Here is a 6,949-nt window from a genome sequence, read left to right as displayed (position 1 = left end):
TTATTTATATATATATATATATATTTATTTATTTATTTTTGAGACGGAGTCTTGCTCTGTTGTCCAGGCTTGAGGGCAGTGATGCGATCTTGGCTCCCTGCAACCTCTGCCTCATTCTCCTGCTGCAGCCTCCCCAGTAGCTGGGATTACAGGCATGCACCACCATGCCCAGCTAATTTTTTTTAGTAGAGACGGGGCTTCACCATGTTGGCTAGGCTGCTCTCAAACTCCTGACCTCAGGTGATCCACTTGCTTCGGCCTCCCAAAGTGCTGGGATTACAGGCATGAACCACCACTCCTGGCCAGTTCCATATTTTTAAATGAGATTATAAATAGTATTGGTTTCTAGATTTCAATTTGAATAATTCATTGTTAGTATATAGCAATACAGTTGATTTTTGTATTTTTGTCTAATGTATTGTAACTTTGCTAAATTAATTTTAGTAGCTTTTATGTAATGGGCTTAGGATTGTATATATAGGTGATCATGTCTGTGAATAAAGACAGTTTTATTCCTTTCTTTCCAGTCAGTATACCTTTTTTTTCCTTGCTGTATTTTATGGCGAGTACTTCTGGTACAGTGTTGAGTAGACATCTTTGTTTTGTTCTCAATGTTCAGGGTAAGTATTAAAATGTTACAGGTCTGATGATCTGCTTTGTTTTAGTATATTATTGTCTTTTGTAGAATTTCATATAAATCTCATGTAATTATAATCATAAAGTATGTTGTGTCAGGCTTCCTTTTTTTCTTTATGTATTTTTTTGTTGTTGTGTCAGACTTCTTTTGCTTAGTCTAATTTCCTGAGATTCATTCATGTTGTTGCATATATAGAGTTTTTATTTTATTTGAGTATGTATACAATATAGTATATAGACAATATATATGGCAGTTTATTTACCAGTTGAGCAACATTTCTTAGCTATTATGAATAGAACTGTTGTGAACATTTGCATATAAACCTTAGCATGGGTGGAAGGTTTCATTTTCTTGGACATATACCTAGGAGGTGGAATTGCTGGATCATATGGTAAATGTATGTTTAACTTTATAAGGAACTGTGAAACTGTTTACCTGTCTGTTCCATTTTGTGTTCTCACCAGCAATATAGCCAAGTTTCAGTTATATAATCTCACGAACACATGGTATTAATATTCTCCTATGTTTTAGCCATTCTGGTAGATATGTAGTGGTATCCCATTGTGATTTTAGTTTGAAATTTCATTCAGCTTCTTTGGTGAAGTGTCTGTTCAAATCTTTTGCCTCCTTTTCCTTTCCTTTCCTTTTCTCCTTCCCCTCTGTCTTAAAAATCAGGTTGCTTTTCTGTTCCTGAATTCTTAGAAAAAACTGAGTTCTTAGGAAAAAAAACTCATTTTTAAAAATGTTCTCCATATCCATCTTTTATTAGATATGGTTTGCAGGTATTTTCTCCCAGGCTTTGGTGGTACGATCCTAATTGATCAGCTGAGTCTTTGTAGTAATGCTCCATTTCTTGGTCATATGTATATTTTGAGGAATAGCAAGTGTTTTAAAGCTCAAAATAACAGTTAAGCAAACATATACTATAAACTGCATTCTTTAATCCATATATATGGAAAGGAAAACCTAGATTGTTAATCTGGAGCATGTACATTCTTAAACATGGTAAGGTCTACTGTATTTAAATGGCTTAGAGCTTAATCTTTTTTTGTCTGTAATAAAAATGAATATATAATTCCTTATCTGTTTCATTATTTATTATTACAAACTAAAATGAAAAACAGTGAATATATTGGTCTGGTATAAACCTAATGAAAAGTTACCAAAATAAAAAAAACAGTTAATCTTGCCTACAAGCTTTTGCTATTGTTCCCTCTCTAACCCTCAGTGAAAAACCCAATCTTTATGGCTTACCTGTATTAGTGTAGAATATATTCCTTTTGCATCAAGTATGTACACATACTGTCTTCTCTTTTTATTCTTTCTATGGGTAACTGTTCTACTGACTTGAATTAGTTTTTGAATGCTTGCTGTATAAGCTAATGAGAAAAAAAAAATCAGCTTTACAATGTGCTGTTTGTCACATTTAGCATTTATATTAAATTGTTGTAACACTATATTACCTAAGTATCTACCTGGAAACTTTTTTTTCTTTTTTCTTTTTTTTTCTTTATGAAATGGAGTTTCGCTCCTGTTGCCCAGGCAATGATGCAATCTTTGCTCACTGCAACCTCCGCTTCCTGGGTTCAAGCAGTTCTACCTCAGCCTCCCGAGTAGCTGGAATTACAGCTACCATGCCCAGCTAATTTTGTATTTTTAGTAGAGACAGGGTTTCTCCACATTGGTCAGGCTGGTCTTGAACTCCTGACCTCAGGTGATCCGCCCGCCTTGGCCTCCCAAAGTGCTGGGATTACAGGTGTGAGCCACCGTGCCTGGCCAGACACTTTTTTTTTTTTTTTTTACTCAGGGTGATACTCAACTCAATTTAGTTGTTTATTTATTAAATTTGTTTTTTTTTTTTTCCCGAGATGGAGTTTCACTCTTGTCACCCAAGCTGGAGTGCAGTGGTGTGATCTCAGCACTGCAACCTCTACCTCTTGGGTTCAAGCAATTCTGCCTCAGCCTACCAAGTGGCTGGGATTACAGGCACCACCACGCCCAGCTAATTTTTTTATTTTTAGTAGAGACCGGATTTCACCATGTTGGCCAGGCTGGTCTCGACTCCTGACCTCAGGTGATCCACCCACCTTGACCTCCCAAAGTGCTAGGATTACAGGTGTGAGCCACCGTGCCCAGCCTCTAAAAAATTTTTTTTTGGGATGGAATCTCTGTCGCCCAGGCTGGAGTGCAGTGGTGCGATCTTGGCTCACTGCAGCCTCTGTCTCCTGGGTTCAAGCGATTTTTGCGCCTCAGCCTCCAAGTAGCTGGGACCACAAGCTTATGCCACCACACCTGGCTAATTTTTATATTTTTAGTAGAGGTGGGGTTTTGCCATGTTGGCTGATCTGGTCTTGAACTCTGACCTCAAGTGATCCACCGCCTCAACCTCTCAAAGTGCGGGGATTACAGCCATGAGCCACTGCGCCCGGCCTTACCTCAATTTATTTAACAGTCCCCTCACCCAAATGTGAAGATGATAAACAATTCTTTTCTGTCTGAATTATTCTTTCTCTCATTCTGGAATTTTGGAACATTTTACAACTTACGTTTAAGAAGACTAGTTTAAAAGAAACAGTGGAAATTTCCACCTTTTAAAAAAACTTAATTTCTGGTCTTTTAAATGCTTTGCAGGAAGAAAGAAATATGAAAAAGAACCGCAGACATTCTGGATGTCAGCCTGTGAAATTTTCCACTATTTCCCATAATAACATGCAGGCATGCTTATGCTGCTGGATTCATTGCAACTGCAGTTGCACTCTGAGTGGAATTTGAAGCTACTCTGTCAGTGATAAAATGGCATCTGGCCAGCTTTTAATGAGCAGTGCATGTATTTTCACATCCAAGGTATTGTATGTTTTGTTTCATCTCTGCCAGAATAGTGTGGCCATAAACACTGAAATTGTAAAATTATTTTAAAACTTCTGATTCCAAAATTCCTGATTGTTTTAGATGATTTTGATTGTTTTATTTCAGTAGATTATGTATCTGAGAAGATATATAATCATGCTTTTAGTTACAGTGCTGCATACATAAAATTTTACAGGGTTTTATACTACAGAAGAATGATGAGTAAATTAAAGTTTTAAAAGGATTTGTATAGAGGAAAAAATTGAAACAAAGTTTTAAAAGATTTGCATAGCTCAGTATTTTGGTTTGATTCAATACATTTTTAATGATTTAACTATTTTATTTTATTGTATTGTTTTTGATACAGTCTTACTCTGTCGCCCAGGCCGTAGGGTGGTGGCACCATCTCAGCTCATTGCAACCTCCACCTCCCGTGTTCAAGCATTTCTCCTGCCTCAGCCTCCCAAGTAGCTGGGATTACAGGCTCCCGCCACCGTGCCCGGCTAATTTTGTGTATTTTAGTAGAGACAAGGTTTCACCATGTTGGTCAGGCAGGTCTCGAACTCTTGACCTCAAGTGATCCACCCGCCTTGGCCTCTCAAAGTGCTGGAATTACAGGTGTGAGCCACTGTGCCCAGCCAACAATTTAACTATTTTAGGTTCCTGTTAATCTTTTAAAATGTCAGTAGACTTTATATTAAAATTGATACTGTGTTTTTGTTTGGCTCCTTGAAATTTAAAGGCAAACATGGTATTATTATCCAACTTTTCTAATGATGTAAGTCCAGGTTGCCTTGATCTGTAAACTGGCATAGCAGTAAGGTGAAGAGTAGATTACAAATACATTGTAATTATCTACCCTGTTTCATCTTTCATCTTTTCCATGGCTAATGCCTAACAGTGGTATTAAGGAATAAAATTGAGGAATTGGGCTGGGTGCGGTGGCTCAGGCCTGTAATCCCAGTACTTTGGGAGTCTGAGGGCAGGCGGATCACTTGAGGTAAGGAGTTCAAGATCAGCCTGGCCAACGTGATGAAGCCTTGTCTCTACTAAAAATACAAAAATTAACTGGATTTGGTGGTGGGCGCTTGTAATCCCAGCTACTTGGGAGGCCGAGGCAGGAGAATCATTTGAACCTAGGAGGCAGAGGCTGCGGTGAGCCGAGATTGTGCCACTGCACTCCAGCCTGGGCGACAGAGCGAGACTGTCTCAAACAAACCAACAAACAAAAAGAAATTGAGTAATTCAAGATCTATAAATTAACCTTTAAACTGCACTTTTGCAGAGAGGAATTTAAGGGTTGAAAGTGATGAAACAGATGTATTATAGATATCTTTATGTGTTTTTACACTTGCATATCACTTACATTTTGGAAGTAAAGCCATATTAATGCAGAAGTATCTCTCTTCTGGACTGTCAGGGGCTAGATTTGAGCAAGAACAGTGTTGTGACATAACAGTGTTCTCCACCCCTTTCCTGTGATCTGCTCCTCCCTTGTACAGTATCATCCTTCCTCTTGACCTTTCCTGTATCTATAACTTTTCTCTTGACCTCTTCATGCACTTCCCCTTCTCAACTTTCCTTCAGTCTGCAACTGTCTTATCCCTTCCCTCAGCTTAAATTTCCATCTGGCTTGTAACCTTTTTACCTCTGTCAACTTTCCATCCTTCAGGTCCCTCACTTTTTCTGGTTTCTCACTGTTAACCAAGTCTTTTCTTTACCTTTAGAAGCTTCTTTACTGCATGTGTTCTCTGCTACTGTCAGATTGATTTTTGTTTAGTCCTTGACCCCTTAAACGTGTACATCCTCACACTCTCCAAAATCCTTTAACTTGCATTTCTTCATCCATGCTTTAATTTATTCTGCAAAGTTTATTGAGTGCTAGCCATGTGTTGGCTATCTCTAGATGTTAGGAATATACCAGTGACCAGAATGGCTATGGAAAAAAAATAAAACTTTGTAGGGGGACTTGTGTGTGTGTGTGTTGTGTGTGTGTATTGGAGGGTTTACATTTTAGATATCATGGTAAGCTTTGCTGAGTAAGTAATACTTAAACAAGGACACCAGGAAGTCAGTAAGCCCTGAGAATATTGGGTTGGGGTAAGGTTGGGATGGGGAGCATTCTGTGTAGAGAGAGCTACCTGTGGAAAGGCCCTTTGTTAGGAGCTTTTTTTTTTTTTTTTTTTTTGAGACGGAGTCTCGCTCTGTCACCCAGGCTGGAGTGCAGTGGCCGGATCTCAGCTCACTGCAAGCTCCGCCTCCCGGGTTCACGCCATTCTCCTGTCTCAGCCTCGGTAGCTGGGACTACAGGCACCGCCACGTCACCCGGCTAGTTTTTTGTATTTTAGTAGAGACGGGGTTTCACCGTGTTAGCCAGGATGGTCTCGATCTCCTGACCTCGTGATCCGCCCGTCTTGGCCTCCCAAAGTGCTGGGATTACAGGCTTGAGCCACCGCGCCCGGCCTAGGAGCTTTCTTAGTGAATCTGAAGAGCAACAAGGTGACCAGTGTTTTGGAGCACAGTGTTTGGAGGACAGTGAACAAAGAGGTAAGTAGCAAGAGAAATCGGAGAGGTAACAGTGAGGCCTTGTAGACAGTTGGAAGGACTTCAGCTTAAAAATTCATTAAAAAAAAATAGCATAATAGCATATAAATGCATGGTTTCCATTATTTTCCTTTTGAGATGGGATCTCATTATATTGCCCAGGCCCAGGCTGCTCTGGAACTGCTGGGCTCCCAGCTCAGCCTTCTGGGTAGCTTGGCCTACAGGTGAGTGTTAACACATGCAGCTAATTAAAGAAATTTTTTTTTGTTGTAGAGACAGGTCTTGTTTTTTTGCCTTGTCTAGTCTTGAACTCCTGGCCTGAAGCAATATTACCATCTCAGCTTCCCAAAGTATTGGGATTACAAGTGTGAGCTACCATACCTGGCTTCCTGCAGGTTTTTAATTGTATTTTTGGTTATTCCAGAAAGATCCTTTAGCTGGGCACAGTGGCTCACACCTGTAATCCCAGCACTTTGGGAGGCTGAGGCGAGCGGATCACTTGAGGTCAGAAGTTCGAGACCAGCATGGCCAACATGGTGAAACCCCCGTCTCTACTAAAAATACAAAAAAATTAGCCACACGTGGTGGCAGGCGCCTGTAATCCCAGCTACTCGGGAGGCTGAGGCAGAGAATTGCTTGAACCTGGGAAGCGGAGGTTGCAGTGAGCCAAGATTGTGCCCCTGGACTCCAACCTGGGCAACAGAGCAAAACTCTGTCTCAAATTAACTGGGTGTGGTGGCGGGTACCTCTGTAATCCCAGCTACTCAGGAGGCTGAGGCAGGAGAATCACTTGAATTTGGGAGGTGGAGGTTGTAGTGAGCCGAGAACATGCCACTGCATTCCAGCCTGGGTGACAGAGCCAGATTCCATCCCAAACAAAAAACAAGAACATCATTGATTTTTTTTTTCTTTTTCCTCTTC

General features: G+C 40.2%; 1 protein-coding gene across 7 annotated transcripts in view; it reads left to right on the top strand.

Moving 5' to 3' along the window:
* Positions 1 to 6,949, top strand: part of NCOA3 (nuclear receptor coactivator 3) — a 149,489-nt gene that overhangs the window by 24,008 nt on the left and 118,532 nt on the right. Inside the window, exons 1-2 of one of the 7 annotated variants that reach the window (XM_017877874.1) lie at positions 541 to 620; positions 3,269 to 3,481. The exons of 5 other annotated variants lie outside the window; for them this stretch is intronic. The gene's annotated coding sequence lies outside the window, so the exon portion shown is untranslated. Of the gene's footprint in view, positions 1 to 540; positions 621 to 3,268; positions 3,482 to 6,949 lie in introns of those variants that run through there. One more of the 7 variants, XM_017877873.1, reaches the window with a different exon arrangement.

The sequence above is a fragment of the Rhinopithecus bieti genome, unplaced genomic scaffold, assembly GCF_001698545.2.
Source record: "Rhinopithecus bieti isolate Rb0 unplaced genomic scaffold, ASM169854v2 scaffold_10347, whole genome shotgun sequence".
Taxonomy (NCBI): Eukaryota; Metazoa; Chordata; class Mammalia; order Primates; family Cercopithecidae; genus Rhinopithecus; species Rhinopithecus bieti.
The sequence above is the reverse complement of the archived record's forward strand: the minus strand, read 5'-3'. Positions and strand labels throughout refer to the sequence as shown.